The following is a 23,496-nucleotide window of genomic DNA, read 5'->3' as shown; positions in this document are numbered from 1 at the left end:
CGACGATTAATTTGTATCCTTGTTTCTCTTTTTGCGAAACATAACATAACTTCCGTAAAAAAGTGAAAAAATCATGCAACGTTGAACAAAGATATTATGTCCTCTTTAATTTTCACACATTTTTACCTGATCCTTGACATAGGTACACATCGTTCGTACTGATCCACATTTTTCTTATTACAAGACAAATGATTGTACATAAGCTATTGAAAATGAAGTGTTGCAAACTGTCTATTATATGTTTGATTAGAATTCTTAAGTTTGAACACGACAGTTTTACAGCGGTAAAAAACGAATAGAGTGAACGAATTGCGACTAGTTTTATTATTACTTGCAGGCATGTAAAATATGTAGACACATTACGTAAAAAATTGAGATTTAACATCAAGATTTCAAGCGTGATTTTGTTGCGTGATTTAAAAACGGCTCGACGTACTTTTACCCCAAATTTGGAGACAGTAATCTTGTATAGTTTATATAATACTGCATAACATGAAGCATCATACGCTGATAATGAACCCGATTTCGGTATATAATCATCGATTTGCTCATTTTTGTACAGTCGCTTTATTTGCACTGAAAATCGAAACTTTAAAATGATTCTTTCTCGCCGAAAATTCACAAACTGTCACAGTTCGTTATGAATATCGCTGTTTCCTCGATGATTTCAATGATTAGAATTTTCCGATCCAGTGGTGCTGCATGGGAGCGAAAATTAGAAGTTTTTCTACGCTTTAACGATCCGATTCGCCAATCTATTGTGAAATGTTTGGTATCGATATCTCCTGATCAGTGATCGTCTTGACAATATATTTATGTACTACGGAGAAGGCGATCACCTGCCCTCGATTTACCGATTCTTGTCTTCCACAGTGGCGTACAAGAATCTCGTGTCCTGCAAGGCCAATTCAATGAATGAGAGAATGATTTTTTTCTCTGATTTTTTGTTCTTTATACCTTGAACACTTGTACCGACGGCTTGCTAACTGCAGGATCTGCAACGCGTATTATACACTGAGAGAAATTTTTATTTTTGGTTACCGCTCAGTCGATAACTATTTTAATTTTTACCACAATCGAAAAATATAGTTCTAGGTACAAAATGAAAATTAGTTTTCTAGCTTTTACTGGAGATTCTAGTATCCGTTGTTATTCTTTCTTATTACGATCACTGTTGCTATATTTTCTTGCAACTGTTGCGAAAATTTAACGCTTGTGCAACAATAAATTGATGTTGAAGCCTCATTTAACTAAAAAAGTAGAGCAAACCGAACAAACTGATTTTGCGTTGCAATCAGGTACCAAAAATGGATCGACGATAGCGCAAAATGGTTACGAGTACCTCCTTTCTCGTAATTCCAACGATATTCAAACAGTTTTTTTAACGATACCTGTTTTACTGAATTAATTACCGTCTTTCCTCCACACTGAGAAAAATTTCATTTGTTACAGTAACTAGAAAAATTCAGTAAAACAGGTATCGTTGATAGAAACTGTTCGAATATTGTTGGAATTACGAAAAACGATGTACACGTAACCGTTTCGCGTTATTGTCGATCCTTTTTTAGTAATTGCAACGCAAAATCCGTTTGTTCGGTTTACTCTACTTATTTAGTTTTATTTAGTTTTCACTTGCACTTATTGCACTCACACATTTCCTGTCGTTTATGTTCTCGTATGAAACAAGAAACTAAATGGGTATTTTTTTCGGCGTTGTATAGATAATGGGATTATCTCCAGCTCATTTTTAGGTTGGTAATGCGTAAATGTGAAGGGTAATAGTAAAAATAAGTGAAATTTCACTCGCTCGGCTCACACGACTATAGCGCATCCTCTCAAGTACTGCGAGGAGTATCCCACAACCAGAAACATTTCCGCCTATACATTGCATTGATTCCGTAACAATTTGTAATAACGCGTAGCTAATATTTCTGTGTAGATTTCGAATCGTGGACGTGGCGACACTGGGATTCAAAATGGAGGCGTTACTGTACAATATGGCGTCACGATGCGTCAACAGCTGATCGTTTGACCCAAAATATGCGATAAAAAAGAGATGGAAAACTTTTTGCACGTAATTCAATTGCTGTTTACGTACGTTGATTGAATATTCCCGAGTGAAATATACGTTGAGAAATGACCTTTATCGGGATTCTCACTTTGCAATGTGTCATATGGTGGAAAAAAATCAAACCAATGCAACACAAGGCTGACAGCTGACCGTTGACCGTGGTTTTTTCGCTTGTGGATGGTAGAACAGGTTCATCATTGATTGCGTTTCGTGAATCTACGCGACACGAGTAATTTGAAACCCCAAGAATTATGATTTGCCTCCGTTAAAATAAAAAACTTTGGTTTTGATATGCGGTAACAAAATGGCACGGACAACCAGACTCTGACGTAACGGGGACATTTTCCAACAGACGAATCCGCTTCGGTCAGTGTGGTGCATTTTCCTGCCACCAGATGTCAACGCTCGATATTTGGCGTCGTCCGCTCTTTCGCCCGGCAAAAATGACGGAGCGGGATCTCTGGTTCTGTAGAATTCGCGGAATTCTCATATATATTCCGAATAAGGCGAGCTGCCGCCGCGGCGACGGAACGCTACAACCGGAGGCTTAAAGTAGACTCGTGGAGTTATCCGCACTGCAGGAGCATGCAAGAGTGCAAATACTATCCGCGGCGTGTCGAGTGCCTGTCTGCCTATCCGCTTATACTCCCTGGCCGCAACGCAACGCGGGACAGTTCGCAACTGAAGCTGGCAGCACGGCGTAAAAACGCATCACTTCCACCGTTGCGGTATGCATTCTAAGCGAGTGACTGCGTTTGCCTGCCTGCCTGCATAACCTCTCGGCTAACAGTATGCGGCTAACAAACTGACTGACAGTGGCCAAGGAAACGTGTCTCTATGCACGCGGTGAAAGCTCGGTGATCGGCGCAAAGGACTGCAAGCGTGTCGTGAACCGGGATCGCTTGCCGCGCCTCGATCATTTTCACCCTTTGGCATTCTCGGTTGTACGGATTATGCCTCGATGCGTTGTGCGTACACTGCACTCGGGAATTGGAAAAAAATAATTTGCCAATTTCCACCGTCGGGTCCCTCTCGAAAGTTTGTTTTGGATTTAAGGGGATTCGGAAGTGAAATTCTAGCCCTACGATACATGCACGTAATATGCTAAAACGGTGCTGATTTTTTTTTTTTTTTTGCTTTTTTGTTTATGCCTTTGGACAAGAAATGACGTCCCATGTCGAAAAATAATTCCGGTAAAATTTTTGCCATTTTCGAAATGGATATTTTTGAACGAAGAAGAATGAAGTTTATATGAATATATACAAGCTCCGTCGCTATGAATTTTTTGTTTTTTTGTTTTTTTTTACTTTCCCGTATCACTCCCGCTGCTTCCGCTACTTTTAGATCTATATTTCATGACGGTAGAAGTCATAAAAAATGAAATTGCGGAGCAAGATTCGTCGATTTTTCACACCATGTCCTGTTGATTATTTCGAACAACTTCACGCATTGATTTTGCAACTTTCTCCTTCGATCAAATGCATTAATTTTGAAAAGAGCGAAGATCTCGCCGGAATTATTTTTCGACCAGGGACGTCATTTCCTATCCAAAACCATGTCCAAAATAAAAAAAAAAAAAAAAAATATCAGCGACTTTGTTGCATATTTGTATCGTAGGGATAGAATTTCACTTACGGGTCCCCTTGACGAAAGGTTGTCTTATAAAATGAGCTTTCTACGCAACGTCTAAGATGGCGCTCATTCGATTTTTCATTTTTTTTTCATATATTTTTCAATTTATGCCGGGGTCCCGTTTCAATATGTTCTGGAACGCGCGCGATATTACCTATAAATATGATCTTATTTCTCTTACCGCTGTTCGCTACGTGGAACATAAATCCGCGCATGTTCCAGTACATATTGAGACGGAACCCTAAATTGAAAAAATGTGAAAAAAGTGAAAAAATCCAACGTGCGCCATCTTAGCCGTCACGTACAATGCAAGTTTTTTGAGAGAATCTTTCTATAAACCCAAACAAACTTTTCCGAGGGTACCACGGTGGAAATTCTCTAATTTTCAGGCCACTAAGCCTCACCGTTCACGAGAAACACTTTGATCAATTATTTATCATGTTTTCGAACTGAACCTACGCCTTTGTTGAAAACATACAACCCAATGTATTTTTTGTGGAAACAGTCAATCCTTGCGAATGTGAAACTCATTTTAAGATAGATTCTCAGGATCTGACAAATGTAACATTTTTTCTACCTATCAAGTCCCGTGCATCTAAAGGATCAAGAAATATATTGTTCTTCATTTTCTCATGTCTATAATCAGATATCTCAAAGAATATCCTGAAATTTCGGAGTCGGATGAAACTGAGATTATCATTAAATCGCTATAAGTATTTCCAGGATCTCGATTTTTTTCTCTATATTCTATAACCCTGGAATATTTATACCGATTTAGTTCTGATCCTATTTTCATGCCGCTTTAAAAATTCCACACGAAAGAATTGAAATAATTCATTTTTCCGTCTCTTGCAGGCACAGAACTCGTAATGTCGAGAAATTTTTTTTTTTTCAAAGTTTCTGAGGATCTACCTCAAAGTCTATTTCATTTTAGGAAATATAAGACTTTTTCACACGAAAAATATATTGCGCCATTTTTTCGATGACGGGAAATGCCGAAAATTTGAAAATAAATGTTTGATCTGTTCCTTCGTGTTTTAGCGGTTCCAAAAAACAAACATCGCTTTCACGAAAAATTAGGCGTAAATTTGTTGCGCAAGAGATTTTTCTGGAATTCTATCAAGGTTTCTTACGAAATTTGATCTCCGGGGCTTATTTTCGTCCTCAGATTTGAACTTGCGAGTCCGAAACTTGATTTTCATAATGGCGGTTCAATATGGCGAACATGAGGCAAAGTGAAATTAATCGATCGCGTCCGAATTGAAGCGAAACTCGATGTCTGGTGCTTTTCTCAAATCGTTTGTCTCGAATTCTGATGAATGTTTTATTATTTCGACAAAAATACTACATTGGATCGTGAAATTTTATAATAAATGAAAAACAGCGAAGTGTCAAGAAATTCTGATCTCAAAAAGAAATCAGAGTGCACAACGGAGGCTAAATTTTCGTGTCAATTAGATGTTCTTGGGCGTTATTTGTAAACTTATTTGAGCGTTCAGTCATGTCATTTGGATATTATTTTACGACTATAGATAATGTAGTTATAAACTTTATTCACAAGTTTTTCACTCTGAATTTCCTTGTATCTACAAATTATCAGTAATTATATCTGTCGCAGACCTTAGCTGCTCAATTTAAAATGAAACAATTCGAACTAATGCACTAATTGAAATGAATTCACTGAAATTAAAATGATTTTATGCGTGTCATATTAACGGGATTACTTTTCTCCATTACTTAGGAATGACGATATCATTTGTAGCAGTGAATGTTCACGAGAAGAAAATTTATTATTTGCCTTTTGAACAAATGCACTGCATCGAGTTGTTAATTTTTGTAAGCAAACGCACGAAAAGAAAAACATTGTAGATTTTAGAATTTTTAGGAGTTAGATCTACAGCAATTGTGGCAAGATTGATAAATCCGATGATAAGAGTTACAAAACCAAAAGTAAGAGTTAAAATATGATCAATTCATGTAGATTTGAGTCGAAAAAAGTGCTGTCCATATATTTATCACAGATGTAAAATTTACACAACATATTTTTATGCGATAATTGCAACTACTCGAGTATCAATAAAGTTGTCGCCAAAAGTTAACGTTCAAATTGAGCTGATGAATATTTGTATAATTATTTCTTTTAAATCAATTCCACATTCCGAGCAGCATTCATCCGCAGGAACAGCGACATTTTTTTCCAAGTATTGAGTATCTAAGCATTTTTCCTGCAATACTCACGAAATACTGTTTTTTATAAAATTGATTCATTCACATACCTATTTGAAGAACTTTTGGTCGTATATAATAATAACAAAATAAAAGTAGTATAAGTTTTTGAGTTACGAATTGTTGAGTATACGGGCATAAAAAGAAATTATCAGGAGAATAAAAGTGTCCATTATACGTAAGGAGAAATTCAAAACTTTCACATCTTTAAACGAATATATCTGAAATTTTTACCATTTATCGAGAACCCCAAAATTAGAATTTCATCCAAATACGAGCTTAATATTAGAGATTAATATAATCGAGCAGTTTAAAGTTACAAATAGTGTTTTTAATTTACTTCGAAAGGTTTCATGCACATTAAGCTTTGATCGTAGCAGATTGAATTGTTTTTCGACACATGCGAGTAAGGCATGGATTGAAAATTATTACAAAGATTTCATAATAGGATTTTTCCAAGTTGTTTCATTCGTTACCTCAACTAGCTGACTTTTTTTGTTCTTTCATATTTAACGAAAGTTGCATGGAAGTCAACCCTTAAGGTTCTGCAGGGTCAAGTTTCTTGTTTGTACATCCGTCTTTCCTGTAAATAAATAAATCGCTGCTTGAAAATCAGCGCGAATAATAAAACAACGAAGTGCGCTTATCTGCAGGCTCTCTTGTACGTGTACGTGACGCACGTGAAGCTCGTAAATCGGGAGATACGAGTTCAATCAAAGGTGATTCGACGAGCCAGCTAGCAATCTCGGCAAATCGGTGTGATTTGAACCTCGTAAATCAAACGAACGCGCCATCAACGGCTCCTTATTTCACGAGCTCATGATGCAGGCGTAAGGTGAAGATCGATCGCGTTGAAATCGATGCTGAATCCTCGATAATACCAACGCTTAAACATTGGGAATGTGTTATCAACTGTTCTTCGATCAGATTTTTTTTTAATTAAAATATTATTGTTTCACTCTTACTTACAACAATATTGTTGATTGGAATTTTGTTTCTGAAATAATCGAATAGATCTAATGACGAAAATTTTTATGCGTTTTATCTTCATTTTCGTCTTGTTCATTTTAAATTGTAGATTTCGGACAATTTGTTTTACCATTTTTTTTTCTTTGGTGACCCTAGGTAAATTGATTGCATTTTTGAACAAATTTATTCATCGTATTAGCCAACAAGGATGTTACAATCATTTGAGTACGGCCCTGTCCGAGTCATTTTTGTGGACAATAAGGTTGCTAATTTTTGAACACAGAACGGGATATACGAGACATTTTAAGGGTACATTGATATTTTGTGCAGCTATAGGGAAAAATTGTAATAATTCTGTAGAAATCATCTTCAGGAAGAATAGTTAATAGCTGATACAATAGTGTCTATACTGATGTGAAATACAGAATTTATTTTTTTCGTATACGGTATCGTAGAAAATATCTGACGTAAGGTGTGAGATATAAATATAGGTTCCAATTTCAAAACACGCACGTTCAAACACTTCTAAAAATTTTCTTCAATGTATTATTTTTCATTTTTTATCTGAAATAAAACGATGAATCTCCATTAATCTAGGAAAACATCTACCTTTTGATTTCTTATTGTATCGGAGGCGTACTAAATAAAAAAAATGCAACCAATTGTTTGAAATTCGATTCGAAAGATTGAAAAAAGGAAAAACGCCGAACAGTTTCATTAGTGACGATGATGTTAAAAAAGAATGAAACAACATCCCTTCTATGCGATAGAAATGAATTTGAGCAATATTTGTAACGTTCCAATTAAAGAGATTTTTCTCGAAATTGTCATATCTTAAGCTTGTGTCATTCGAATTTGCTCAGATTAATTTTTATTGCATAAAGTAGAAATGACGTTTCTTTCGTGTTCACTATAATTAGCGCAAACAGCGATGCTGGAGCCGTTTGAAACGGATTTTCCTCTTTTCCCAACCTCCAATTCAATCAACGACATCCATTCATTCTCAATTGTAGATTGCGATACGTAACTGATTGAGTCGTCATTGGGGGTGAAGGTGTAAATTAGAAAACGAAAAGGTCCGGTAGCAGATCCTCAGCACCCATAAACTATCGATGATACTGGATTCCGGAATCCTTTTCCACGTCGCAAGTTGATACTCTCAAGTCGTGATCCAGCGTTAAATGGATACGCTTTGTCACTCGGCGATGATTGGCGGTTGCGGAATGGAACTTCTTACGATTTGCCAGCGGTAGAAAGTGCTCCGGGTGATGCAATACACACGGAGCAATCCGACGAGGCGTTGAATACTTATGGAAATACCTGGCGCAGCTTTGCGGGTACGAGCCGAGCAGCTTACAGTGCGTTCGGACTTAATTCCGCGGCTCGAGTAAGCTGCCAAGCTTCCACAACTACACAGCCTTGCAAGGTAATCTGGCCGATATGTGCCTGACCATTCACGCGTGATCCATGCTAATCCGCATACCGCCAATTCAATTTCACCACTATGTCAACCGTCAATGAAGCGTACAGGGCGTTCCCCAATGAACCTCGCAGCACAGCAGCTGGCTGTTCGTTATTGTGCCCAGCCAATCTTGGTACCGGTTGGTAGCGCAGAGGGTGAGACCACCGTGGACTGCTTCAAGTCGTTGATCAGACCTGCGACAAGGCAAAAATTACTATGCCGGTTACGACAATCCTTGTGAATCTTATCGAAGTCTCCGGCAGGATAAAGAGGACTATTGGAGTTCCTTGTTTGTTCGACTAGTTCGAATTGGTAAATCAAGTTTGTCAAGTCGTATTCTTATCAGGATTCGATGCTGATGGAACATCTGGAACAGTAGGTGAATGGATTGGATCCGCAATAGGACCTTCGAAAATACACTATACCCCTTTTGACCTGTACCCAAATTCGAGTTCAATCCGGACTTTCCGAATCCATTAATTTTCTCGCGTGCAATCAAAGTACATATTCAATGAATCCTGTGTCCGAACCGGTTGTAACGACCAAGTTTGTCAAGTGGACCCAAAGTGATGTGTCAAATTAACAAGTATTCGAAAATCTTCTCAATGGCCGAAACTTGTAAATTTTACATCTCACTAGATTGCATGGTCAAATCAGTAAAACTGGGTCACTAGATATGTAAACGCTAAATGTATCGCTTAAATTATTTCACTAAAGGTTTACAACGGTGTTCATGCTGCCGCAACAACGTAGGCTGGTAAAATGAAGAATCGATGTCGATTACATTATCTTATCTCGAGTGAAATTAACAAAAACTGTGGTAGAAATTTTTACTATCATAACGTTGCACTCTGGTATTCAGATTTTCTTCCGTGTGGGACGGTTTGAATTCTGTCTGTATCATACGATTCGAGTGTTTCCGATGATGCTTTTAGCCGCTCCTTACGGATGTAAAGCAATTGTCACGTGAAAAGTTTCGATCTAACTTTTCATATAACCTCTCAACGTTGTCTGGACTTGGTTGATCTCTTAAGGAAGACTGTCTGGATGCTGTGAACCGAAAACAGGTTATTGCACAGCGTAATTGGGGAGTGTATGGTTGTATTGTTACAGTTTCAAGACGCTCCCTCAAATTAAATTTACATTTTCTAGTGCTTTGATGCTTCTACTCTTGACGAAGTAACAACTCTATCAAAATACCAGCAAATAAGAACAAATAAGTGGTAGGATAGACAACTTGATGTATGGTTTGTTTGCATTCAGTTTTACTATTTTACCTGCATTGTGTTTCCATAAGTGAACTCGGGTGTATTAAAATCAGTCCTTAGGTCCTGTAAGTTGAGTCAAAGTGTCGAACCGAAGACTCAGAATTCTTGGTTTTGTAAGATCCGTTGCACGGTACCGATGCAATCCGTTATTTTAAAAATTATGTAAGTGTTTAAAAAACAGGAAATTAATCTACCGGCTCGATTGAACATAGAATAAAACAAATACTTATCAGCAATCGTACGCTCATTTCAACTGGAAAATGCTTATCGAGTAACGGCTTGATACGGTTAAGTAAGTGAAACTGCTTTGCACAATTACGAATGCATTTGCGAGAAGCGTACTGTGTTGAAATCATGGCTCGTGTTAGATAATGATCAACGATCAAGCAGTGAACTGGATACAGCGTAATACACGTAATCGCATGAAATGTTACTTAATTGCATCGTATTCACATTGGTGCAATTTCCTGCAGTGGGTAGATGACATTATTTCAACGCTTACCGTACTTTCTACGTTTTCATTACCTTCCACGTTTGTTTAGTGAGAAGAAAGAACAACATCTTTACCTACTACCTATTTATTTTGAGGAATGCAAAATCGGGAACATTCCAAATCAGTCCATAAAACTATACTCCAGAGGAATTTAAGCGTATTTAGTTTATGCGTTGTCCTTGCCACAATCTTGGTAAGCTGCACTTGAATCAAGTATACTGCACGGATGTTAACACAAGTCAACGACTTGGTTATTAAAAGTTGGGCGTTTTCTAAGAAACATCCTGTACAGTAAGAGTGGACGGCTATTCGACGCAATAAGTGAACACAGGTTAGACCAATGTGTACACGCGTTGCTCGCACGATGTATATCAGCAATATCAAGAACAATGATCTTACGTGTGAGTGGCGTTAGACGCGTGCTCAAGACAAGTTGGACTTGCTCCAGTTGAAGATATATGTGCGGAATTCGTTCTAGCGCAGCTGGAGCATAAACTACATCAGATATTAGATATCAGATACGTTATCGAACGTGGACTAATACTAATAATACCTGTTCGATTTTCATAAGATGTGAAAAAATCTCGTCCCACTGATACCGTGAGGGCCGCTGGTGACGGAACGGAATGCCGTTCATTCGGAACGCGGGGTATTTGGGCCATTGTATAAAGATTCCGGTGTACCGATACTTACCGATTTCTTTCATTCACTTATCCGTGATCTCGTTTCTTCTCATGCAGTTTCTCTCCAATAGTTAATGGGCTTGAAGTATAACCTCAGAGTTTTCAGCCACTTAATATGTCGGCACACGCACACCTTCGCCTGCATGAGAACACGAGTGGGCGTCGGGGACACTGGTGATCGATTACTATAGAACTGTACGCAATTTAGATTTAGACCGGCGATTTACGAGTGCACCTCAAGTAGGTTGTAGGTATGCACACGATGTGACTGCGGTCAGACGTTTTAACAAGGTGCGATTTTTTTATTCCATTCTCTTCATGGTTCACTGGACTAGTCCTGCCGGCCCAGAAACCTTCGCCTTAAACGCTCCGTCAAATCGGCTGTAGAAATGGATAACCAACTTCTGCAGTACAGGCCACTGCATTTTCAAAAAAAGTCATCAGATACTCTGGCCGGAATTTGTGTGAGTGAATTTTCAAATTACGTTCCTTGAACCAGCTATCAGTAAAGTCACTGGGGAAATTCGAATTCAATACATCAACTCCCTTGGGGACTGAATGTGTTGTAACTCAAGTTACAACATTCAACGGAAGTTGGCATTGCCGAACGGTTATCGTTATTCAGTCCCCCTAAATAAGCCTCATAACTCTTTTCCGTTTGCAGTAATTGATCGTCGCTATCTTCGTATTCCATAGTCACCATCGTATCTGATAGTATAAGCGGAATGTCATGCCGGCGATGCGAGGAGCTTCTGTCCATCGATTCAAACAGTTTCATAACTCGTACGAAGCTACTTGTTACCCTACATGGTATGTCACATGAGCGGCTGTCGGAAATTTTTTTTTATTGCTGGTTTATCTTGTCGTTCAACAAGTATATGACGCATGATGATCCGAGGCGATATCTCGCGGGTAGTTGAATTTGGTGAACTTTTTTTCCTACTCTCTTCATCAGTGTAATACGGTGCCGAAATTCTTACCGTCATTTTTCCGTTCGCTTGCCTTACGGCCAGGAATAATCACAAATGTATTTAAAGTATAATTTACCGTAGTGGCATTGACTGCTTTCACGTGGAATTGTAATAGATTTGATTCGAAGGTTTTCTGATAACTTCCAGTTTGGCAGCGCTGTTAAAAACTTGTTAATCAAACAAAAACCGTCTCATTCCGGATGCTTTTCTTCTACCGGCGTAAGTAGTACAAAACGTGAGAACACGTATGCGCAATGTTTGTATACTCACGTGCATGTACACCGCCCTGCATTCTTTCCGGTTGAAGAGATATTTCTTACGTCGTCAAATGCTCGACTCATTCAACCCGAACGTTTCTTATTCCGAGCCTACGAATCATTTGTATCGTCAAGACGGACTATTTCGAAGCCAAATTCTGAATCAATTGATCAAAAAAACCTGTGGTAAGTAGGTAATAGTTTCATCAAGATGTATTGAGTTTTAAATTTCAGTCCACTTTCCGATCCAAAACATCGGATCCGCGATTTCTGAATGCTCGGTTTCTACCTTGTAGTTGAGACAAAATGAATCACAACTCTTTGAAAACTTTGAAAGTATCGTAAAATGGCGGTATTATTCGTTTCGTTTGTAATAAAATAAAAGCAATCTTTTTCTTGTTTGACTTCCACTTAATCCTTTCAGGACTGGTCGATAACGGACCACCTGACACTAACTCTGTATCGAATTCAGTAGAATAATGCAAAAATTCACCTACTCCCTCACAATTTTCAGTTCAATAAGGACCTTCAGAATCCCTTATTAAGGTATCTTCAATGAATCTTGTAGAATCGTTAGCTATGTCGACAGGTCTGTGCCGTAATGGCCGCCGGTAATGAAGTATGTATCAAGGTGTCGGAAGGCTTCCGAGGAACGGAAAGAAGCATGAGGGGGGGGGGGGGGGGGGACTAGGCGGAGCACCTGGCCAATGGTGGGGGGCGATTTTTTGGACGACATTAATGCGAGGCAGTGTACAGAAGCAGCGGTAAAGGACGACGAATAGCGTGACGGACGTATCAGCGGATGTGCGCCGGTAGGCGGTCGTTACAAGTCGTCTTGTAGTACACATACCTATACACGCACTGTGGGAGATATCCTGGCGACTTGTGCAATTATGCGCATAGGAAATTGGTGCGCAGTAGGCGCGCATTTTATGCGTAGGTATAGATGTGCAGGGAGCAGGGAGAAATGGCGGCTTCATGGGAAACCGCGAGCCGGCTATTTGTCAAGGGGTGACTGACGGCGGTCCTTCGGGATTCAATTCTATCCTGGGAATCCCTCCTCGACCGTACATATCGATTCAATTGCCGCAAAGAGTTGCCCCTCCGCAATTCTGCGCAACTAAGATCAGCTGAGATCGCATGCGCCTCGTTCTTCATTCCGATCGCATTGATCGGATATCGGCTCGAGTACTCGTATATATACATAGAGATTGTACGTGTGTTGGAAACTCGAGAGTGATTCGATGCGATCTGCACTCGTGTGCAACTTGGATTATAACTCAAGAAGCGGCTCAAGTTTCATCCGCGATTAAATAATATATGAACTCGGGCAGATTTTCAAGCTGTGCGATGAGAATTACAAAGTGGAAAGGGTGAAGTGAAAAGTTGACGAGAATGAGTAATAATCTTTGAATTGACGGTATTCGCAGCGGTAGGTGGATCGTAGATCCGTTGCTTTGACTTGGTAATGCAGTTCATTGTAAATCACCGCACGGGCAGTTGAAATTTATTAACCCCATTGCGCATTAACGCGCCTGGTGCTGTACTTTATACCTCGTACATGGGGGAACATATTTATGGACTGTGGCAACGCGAGGAAATCAACATAAGTTAAATATGTTTATGCGGAAAGAAATGATTTCGGTTAGATTACGCTGACGCAGTATGTCAACGCAGTGATGTACATGTTACCATTTTTTTTAAATGCCTTGTACCCTGAATACTCAAGCCACGGATGAATTGAACAAGTCCAGTGCTCTTTTTTCACTGCAAGTATTTTCTTGAAAAGTGAATTTACCGAACAGGAACAGGATCGTCGCATTTGGTTTCATTCGTTTCTGAAAATTAGAGTATAATGGATATCAAATGGGATATTCACCAGCGTGTGTGTGGCATGATTATTTTATACGTTTAATTTGAAGATTGGAATTGGTATATTTTCAGTTTTCCCCATCAATTGTATCATTAGGGTACCATTTTTTGTTTCAATTCTGCGAAACTAATTCTCAATTATAATTTCCACTGTTACTTTCACAGACCGTCCGTGTTTGAACTTGGAGGTGCATTTAACTCGCAGTACTTCATAAGACTCTTGACTGGTGTAGTCTAGGTGTAGCAACAAATGCCTACTCTGTGACTCGCCACATCATCAAATGACGCAGGAATAATAAAGGTTTGTCAAAAAAGTGTAGGCAAAATGTGAAGGGAGCGACCGAGTTATGAGAGATCTTGTCTCTTCCACCCGTTTCATGAGGATGTATCGATACTTGCGGTTCAAATGGATACTCGAATAAGGTGAACAAGGCGAACATCTGTACACTGTACCAAAAAAGTTGCAGTCGGAAAGACCTCACTTCCTTCCATAAAGTATAGGTGAAAGTTTGTAGGTATTTAAACTTTCTACTTATGGGATGCGAGAGTTTTGCCACATCATTCTTTCTCTTCATTCACCAAACGTCTCGCAATGGAGATCCGAGCGTCGGTCTGATCCCGACACTAATGTAACAGCCGAGTGAGCGAATCTGCAGCAATTTTCATCCGACGTGTGGGAACGTGAGCGCAGTCATCGGTGTCCTGGCATGTGGGCACTTAGGAGTATCCACACGTCGATGTGCGGATATTCATATCGCTCATGCACACACGCATGAGTGAAGGTAGATTGCAGGACTGGGTAGTACCAACATATTGTATTGGCACTCGACCGCGCTAAACAATGAGATCTTAGGGCACATATGTGAATGTGCCTGCGGATGGTTTCATAATTCCATAAATCACTCTGGCAACCTTTACGTACACGCGGGACGCCAGCTTGGATTCTGCTCCCACGTGACGAGGACGGTCTGACATTTGGTATCAGAATTTCTACCATTTTGCAATAATTATTACCACGTTACGTTGTAACGTGCAGCTTTTGTAACCGTTCAACTGTATAACCCTAACTATAGGTACGCCGTATAAGCACTTGGGTATGTTCGCAAGAAATCTATATCATAGCACGAAATTGATTCGTTTCTCACGTCATTATCATTGCAAAGGTATTTGTCAGCCGTAGGCGTTAGTACCTAGCTTGTATACGATTCAGACGAAATTTTAACCGTCGATACTCCATTTCACGGAACAAATTTATTTTTACCTGTCTGGATTGACTGGATTCGGTATGTTTCTGTTACGAATATTAATCCAAACGACGTCAAAAATCGTTGTTTTCATGATTATTGGTCAAATGATCCGACTTTTTCTGATTAGTTCCTAGTGCTCGGATTTCAGTCCTTTGTGAAGAAAAAATCTTTCGTTCCCTAATCCAATCTAATATTTACAATTATGAATAATTTCACGCAGCTGTGAGAAAAGTATTTTATTCCCGACTCAGTCGTAAAGTTTAATTTTTTCACCTCAAAAGCGGGACAAAGTGGCATATTTTTCCCTAAAACGCATTTGCGGGAAACATGAGCTCAATTTAAACGTCCCAATTTTCAAATATATATTGCGGCCAGAGTTGAGTCGGAAATAAAGTCTTGTATGTAAAACAGGAATAAAAGTCGATTATTCCCTCGGGTGATTACTTTATTCCCTTATTACATAATCTGCTACTTTATACTGAATATTTATCTGAGTCTAAATGTATGTACACAGTGCTTTCTTCCAATCGGAATCCACATCAGAATCGGGGCGCTTACTTTACTCACGATGGAATTCCAACTCGAAAATTCCCCCAATTTTCAGGCCCTTGATCGTAAGCCTTACCGTTTACGAAAGTTTACCTATACGTTGATCGTTTTTATCGCGTTTTCAACCGCAACCTTTGGTTTCGAATTTTTGGCCCTCTTGTCGTCGAAAAAGATATGACCTGACGTGTTTTTATGGTAAAAAGATGCAATCTTACCGAAAATGAAATCCATTATTGAGAAAATTCTTGCGATCTGTCAATCAAACATTTTTTGTGACAAAAATAGATGTTTCTCATTTTTATTCAAATCCAATAATTTTGAAACACACTACAAAATTTCTAGGTTTTCAGGCAAATACATAATAACAATTGTTTTTCAACAAATATTCAGCAAATTCAAGATTACTGGAACATTTATACCGATTTGATAATGGTCCCATTTTTGTCTTATATCAAAAGAAAAAAATCAATTTTCTGGTCCTTTGCATATACAGGGTTGAAAACGTGAAAAAAGTTTAGTTTTCTCGCATAGTTTCTGAGGAGTTACCGAAGAATAAATTTCATATTCGGAAAGTTCAAACTTTTCTGCACACAAAATACATTAGATCATATTTGTTTCTCGATGACAAGAAGTACTGAATATTCAAAGTCGAAAATTTAATTCGAAATCCTGGCAAACGTGATCAACGTGTTTCTAGTGAACGGTAACGAAGGTCTGAAAATTAAAGGATTCTCATACCTCAGTGTACCAAGATTGGCAAAAGCCCGGTAAAAGAAAATCATTTTTTGAAAACAAAAGACGATTTTTTTGTACGTTTTTCCTATAAAATCCCTATTGAATCCGTCTAAAATTGGGTTTGATTCATTACATGTTTGTAATCCATTAATCATTTCATTTTATTCAACGTCATCAAACATGGAATTAGTGAGAACACCCATACGGTTATCTTATTAACTATTTATCAATATTTCAGTGTATGAGTCAAACCATACTACAAAGAATTTGTGTGTTTTCGTAACATGTTCGGTATAGTTTGCGCTATCTTGCCCGAACACTGTGGTTTTTCAATACTTAATAAACACGTCGATCTGAAATTATACGCCTCTCGGCTTTCTTAGAAAAACAATATTGAAAGCGAAGAAAACGTTTTTTGTAGGCCGTATTTTTTTAAGGTAGATAAAACCCTGTCGGCTTATTTTAGCGTCAGCGAAAATTGGGCTCATCCTGCAGTCTACACAATAACATGTTCAAATATTACAGCCGGATCGAAATTTCGAGCGTAACGAACTGGAGAAAAGTTTTTGGATCTTTACTAATATACTTAAAAAGTACCGTGATTTATGTATACGGAGTTTCAAGGTCCTTTATCGGGCAAATAAGAGAATCAAACGATCCAGAAAATCGATGAAAATACACTTTTTATCGCGAAGGTTATGGTAGACTAGACATTGTGAAAATTACAATCGAGTAATTTTCACATCAAACCACTTATGACTCGCAACCAAAAACGGGTTTTTGCATGGTTAACAATATCAGGATTCTATAGGTATCGAAAAATACCTTGCTTGTCGGAAGTTTCAACGAAATATTTAACGATGAAATAACTAAAAAGTTCGAAGAATGGATTTACTCGTCGGTACGTATATACTTGGCAACGAAATTTGACGGATACAACTACACCATTATAATTAATATCAGTTTAAATATAGGGAAGACTTACAAAAACGGTAATATATTAAGTTCTGAAATATATATTATTTTATTTTGCAATCGATGAAAAAATTATTTAATTGTTTTTTATTAACCGTATATTTCATGCTAACGTAATATTGAGAGCACGTCATATGAATGAATACTCTGTGTTTATTTGCAAAAGTGAAAAATTAACTTTTTTTCTTAGGTGACTTTGGTTGAAGCTGCAAGTATTTTGTGTTGTTTTTCTTTCACTTTTTGTTTCGTTAACTTTCCTTTCATCCTTCCGTGAGAATATCTCACATTTTGTCTCATCGTATTGGATATTTTTTCAATAATTCCATTAAATTCACTCGACTAAAATTTCCACGGTAACGTAACGACTCCTCAAATACAAGACATTTTAACATTATTTTCAGATTTCGTTTAATTCAGAGTTTTTCTGGCAATATTATTCATGTCAATCCTACGAATTCATGTACACTTAGTTTTCGCAAGGATCTTTCAATTATCCGCAATATGACGTAAGGGCCCTAGCTTGGCACCCATCCGATACGATACTTGGGTGGAGAACCACCTTAAACGAGGGCGGCTAGGTGGTCTAGTGGAGTAAGGCTCCGGTAAAGCATCGCTAGATACCAGGTTCGATTCCTGGCTCCGTCGTTAATTTTTCGAATTTACCAGTTTTTCAAAATTATATGTTTCAACAATGAAAAATGCCTCGTGATTAATATTAATATTGATAATGCATATCCGCATTTCAATATTAGACGGTCATTGACTGTCTTACGAGCTTCGCATCAGAAGCGTAAGATTCCAAAATGTAAACACACTTACAGACATTCTTACAGTTGTGCTCGAAGAGGAAGAACACTTTATATATTCACACCTTAAACATTCCATGAAACGGCGTGAGAAGGCAAGAAACAGTAAAACATGAAACTGTCGCAAGTCTGTTTCACTCTGCAATGCACGGCTGCAGCTGTCCGTGTTCCTCGCCTCGTTCCGTTTCGTTCCGTTCCGTAGGGTCTTCCATAACGATTCTTGAGGCAGGATGACACGCGTCATCCTCTCCATTTACAGGGACTTCACGCACGCGAGGATATCGATGAGGCGGAATCGATCCTGCCGATTAGCATATTAGGCATAGCCCGCCTCTTAGGTACGCCACTGGTATTTGTAATCGCTTTTAATACCGTCAAGCCATGACCGACGATGCAAGCTGCAAGTTTCGTGCTACGCGTTTTTTGTTTCAAGTAATATGCGCTCTTGAGTTGAAGAATGCGTTTATCCTCTGTCGAAACAACTGTCCGCACTTGTACTCATTTTTCATCGATCTCTGTATGTATTTACTAATTGAATGGTCGAACAGCGTCCTCGGTACGACGTCCTGAGTCGATTAGAAGCAGACGAAATCGACATCAGCGCTTCAATAGCTAAAACGGAACTAACGAATCACGTGACTTTTGTTCACGAGGCGTATCCAGTAAAATTTTCCCACGCTCTACCACGTGACTAGATCTGTTTCTGACAGGCCATCACCCACGTGACTCGTTAATTTAACTTCGGGTATTGCAGCGCTAGTGTCGATTCTTCGGGCCCAATCGGCATTAGCTGTCGTGTGTGCTGGAAGTATGGGAATCAGATAGCCGTTTATAACAGAGATCAGTGCAATTTTTGCATTCGGATCGCAATACTATACTTTACTGTGCGTAGAAATTTTATATGAAAACTCTAAAATCAACACATCCATGTTTTTTTGCTTTTCACACACAGAAAAATTCTTTTCAATTCTGGAGCTGTTTTGTATTTCTTTTCTTGTTTCTTTTGCTGAACATTTTTTACATCCGTCGATAATTTCTGTTTGGAATAGTCGGATTTTTTTTTTTTTAAACTAGGGGCTTCGCCCCTGCGCGCTTCGCGCGCCAACCCCATCTCGGCGCTACGCGCCTCGGGCACTCGGCGCTGCGCGCCTCGTTGTTCGGCGCTTCGCGCCTCACTATTTCCTTACGCATTGTCTAGTAGACAGGCGAATTCCTTCATGTTGATTTAATGACAGGTCCTGCACTTGCTGTCCACTTCAATTCCTTCTGTGCTTACTTTTCTTTTTTTCATCAATCTAAGCTTCCATTCGTTGGTTGAAAATTGGTGTTCCTTCTCTATTGATATCTGTCTATCTCCTTGACTTGCTGAATTATTTTTGCTACCGCTCTGCCCGTTATTCTCCAAAATCACCTTCTTTATATTTTTTTTTTCTCTGTATTTATGTTGCTGTTCACTCCGTAAAACACCTCTTTTTCTTGTGGTCAACATGTATCATGGTCGTCCTCTTGCCTGGTTATAGGAATATTTGTTTATTATTATTCTCTGCCTTATTTGGTTCTTCGCACTTAAAATTTTATTTTCCTTTTTCCTTTGTGATACTTCCGACCATCCACCATCTTCATCGCCTTGTCTGCTGGTTGAAACTCCTCCTTTCTGTTCGTTGTTTGAAAAGCCTGTATGATATTTTTTGTTCGCTTCCCTATATTTTCGCTGCTGTTCCCGTCGTCTAATTTTTCGCTTTTCTATGTACATCACATTGGTTGGTCGTCCTCTCGATTTATTTTCCGAATCAATCATCGCAATCGATTCTTCTAATTCTTCGACACCCTTCGTTGAATTATTTTTACTGCCGCTCTGCCGGTTATTCTCCAAAATCACCTTCTTTATATTATTTTTTTCTCTATATTTGCGTTGATGTTCATTCCGCAAAACACCTCTTTCTCTTGTGGTCAACATCGATCCTGGTCGTCCTCTTTCCTGGTTATACGAATATTTGGTGGATATTATTCTATGGCTTATTTGGTTCTTCGCACTTACAATTTTATTTTCCTCTTTCTTTTGTGATACTTCCGACCATCCACCATCTTCATCGCCTTGTCTGCTGCTTGAAACTCCTCCTTTCTCCATTGTCATCGTAAATCCTGGCTGTCCTTTTGACTGTTTGGTGATATATTTAGATTTACTATTATTTGATTGTTACTTTTCATACTTATTACTCACTATCTGAATTTTATTTTGGTTCTGCAAGACATCAAAGTGTCCACTCTCTCCGTCACCGGTGAAGAGTAGCGAGAATTGTGTTCCATTTTGTGATCCGATCCGGTGTGGATGAATTTGTTCTTCGCGATACTCGATTTAACATATCTTAAAAATTTCCGCAGCTGCATATATTGCATTTTTATTCATATGTGATTTGTAATCACCAGGTCACCTAATCACAGCACCGTTTGACTCATTACCTGTAATAAAACCCGCAAATGTAGACCAATTATCCACTATATTTGAAACGATACTCAGTCTCACCTCTGCGTGTCGATCTTGAGTGCCGTATACACGATACGCCAACGCACGAAAAAGACAATTCCTGTCGGGAATCATCGTTATAATTTTCGTTTGCATGTTCATTTTTTGCGCGTCAGAAACAGATACCTATAAAGATATTTGTCAAAGACTGTCATAAACAGCCGATGACAGCTGTCAAAGGGTTTGCTAGATGCTTTTTGTTTTGTTTTCGGTATCTCACCCCACCGCCAACTTCATGAGTATACTATTGTTATTATAATCTTTTTTTACTATTGTTATTATAATCTTTTTTTACTATTGTTATTATAATCTTTTTCTACGTTCATTTGTTTGAAACTTTTTTATTAGATAGAGAGATTACAAATTCTAAAAGTCATTTTGTTACTGCGACAAGGATCTTGAACCGGAATTTCGATGTCGACTTTTGTTCCCTACGCTTCTCCGATAACTAAACAAATAAAAAAAAAAAAAATTGTACTCAGGGTCTTTTAAAGAATGGTACTTTTTCAAGTTGTTTTAAATAATACGATGGCACAAGTGGAACATAATTGATTGAAAGTGGGTTTTCAACTAATTATTTAACGAAGCTTTCTTACGAGTTCAAATTTCAAGCAAATGGAAATATCATCGAGTTTCACTGACGAGTCACATTGTTAATCGATCGCCATGTTCGTGATGCATGACTGTGCGGTCGGCATTTTGTTTGCATAATGTGAAATGTGTCGTAATGCACGGATTGTCGACAAGATCGAGACAAGACGGGGAATGACAAATCTATATCGGCCAAAACGGGCTCAGCTGTTATAAATAATCTCAAAAGAAGGAGAGGAAAAGAGGAAAAAACGAGAAAAAAAAAACCGAACAATGAAGGTTAATGACGCAAAAAATACGACAGCAGGATGGCGGCCGCGCGGTTTGACGATCGCGGACTAAGTACGTCTGTCCGTTTCAATCTCCGTCAGGGATCGGGTTCTCTTCAAGTACGGGAAAATACGTCCTCTTGGGGATAAGCCAGGCACGTATATTCAAGCGAGTTCAAGCACGTATGGGGTATTCCGTGACAAATCGAAGTACCATTGCAGTTGCCCTTTATCCGTCCGAACTCCATTTTTTTTTTTCAACTTCTCGTTTCTCTGGTTTCAGGGAAAAAAAGAGTTTATTGTAATTACCCTGAAAATGAAAAGTCAAGTTTTCACTAGATCTCCACGTTTTGAAGTTTATTCGAGAACGAATTACCGGATATCAATGATTTTGGTTTCAATCGACGTGGCTTTTATAAACTTAGAGCTGGCTAGATTTTGGCTTTGATCGGTTCGGTACTGTTTCAATTATTTGGATAACAATATTCCAAAAGACGAAATACAAGTTGTGATATCTTGAGAATGGGTGAATGGATTTGAATGAAAATTTGTAGCATGAGTTTTTTTTTTCGGTCGCTAATCACGAATCTAAGGTCAGATTTGCAAAATTTAAATTTGGGGTATTCAATAAGCTTAAGAAAAAAATAATAGCATTTGGATTTTTATGGAAATTGGTACTCGTCGGTTTGTCGGGTGGCTGTACACGAATCTCAAGTCAGATTGCCAGATCCAAATTCGCAATTTAATATGATGGAAAAAAATCTGAAAATGTTCCGATTTTGGGAGAAATTGGTAGGCGGAGGTTTTCAGTTTCATTCTGATTCATTAATTTTTATCAGTGTTCACCGTCGTCGACGGAGACAACATTACTGGAGATGTTTGAAACGATTTTTTCTAATCTTTCAACTTTCGATTTGAATTCATTTGTTATAGTATCTAGAAAAATTCCGTAAAACAGGTATCGTTAAAAAAACTGTTTGAATATTCTTGGTATTACGAAAAACGAGGTACGCCTAACCATTTTGCGCTATTGTCTTAGAACTTGTGTTGAACTTGGAACTATATTTTTCGATTGTGGTTAAAAAATGAAAATAGTTATGGACCGAGCGGTAAACGTAATTAAAAATTTCTCTCACTGTACGGAACAATCGTAGGTTGGCACTCCTGCATGCTATCCCATCATATTTGCCCAACTCAATTAACGTTCGACTCGAGCTTTTACCGCCCACCACTCCGGGAGAGGTGTAAAATCTTGGTATACAGGTGAATCTCTGGACGTGGGGTCATCTTCCAGACTGCGGAGCGCACACCTCGGCACGATGCAGATGTGAAGACAAACGGGTAGACAAGTAGACGCGGCTCACGGGTGCTGAATATCAAGCCTTCACGATGTGCCAGCTACCTACCTGCAACGCGGTTCTCTACCTTGGGCAGGAAACGTTTTGACGTCCGCCTCTTTCGACGCCTTGCAACCCAGACGTGTTGTAGCCGTATACCCCTTCCGTCGTTCTACCATTTATTCTACCAGTTGCCGCTGGAGTCGTGGCAATTACCGTAATTAATTGCGCAAACTACTCCGCGAGTCAATTATATATATATTCTCCACACCACGGGAAAATTCTTTTCTACTGTATGTGTAATGTCCGATTATGTAGGCAGGTATAAGGTGCGCCTTATGCTTTTCCAGAAAACGATTCCTGCGTACCAGGTGTACCCATTTCAAACGGAACGTCAGGATATCTCGCAAACCTTAAGGGTGGTACTGCACGATAAAATTTTTGGATGAAGGTTGTTCAGTTTCGAGAAGAGCATCTATCCTGGAAATCGATGACACATTTGAGAAATCTCCGCGAGGATCATTTTTATTTTCGAACGGAAACCGATTTTTTTCCAAAG

The 23,496-nt window shown here is 38.8% G+C and overlaps 1 protein-coding gene and 1 long non-coding RNA gene across 2 annotated transcripts in view; one reads left to right on the top strand and one right to left on the bottom strand.

Moving 5' to 3' along the window:
• The window catches only part of LOC124304325 (UPF0489 protein C5orf22 homolog), an 808,682-nt gene that overhangs the window by 6,153 nt on the left and 779,033 nt on the right, over positions 1–23,496 (top strand). The gene's annotated exons all lie outside the window — the stretch shown is intronic.
• Positions 9,199–23,496, bottom strand: part of LOC124304329 (uncharacterized) — a 46,755-nt gene continuing 32,457 nt past the window's right edge. The window contains exon 4 of the long non-coding RNA XR_006908150.1: positions 9,199–9,410. This is a non-coding gene — a long non-coding RNA (uncharacterized LOC124304329). The remainder of the gene's footprint in view (positions 9,411–23,496) is intronic.

Source organism: Neodiprion virginianus, chromosome 5, assembly GCF_021901495.1.
Source record: "Neodiprion virginianus isolate iyNeoVirg1 chromosome 5, iyNeoVirg1.1, whole genome shotgun sequence".
NCBI classification, from domain to species: Eukaryota; Metazoa; Arthropoda; class Insecta; order Hymenoptera; family Diprionidae; genus Neodiprion; species Neodiprion virginianus.
This window is presented reverse-complemented; position numbering and strand designations above follow the sequence as displayed.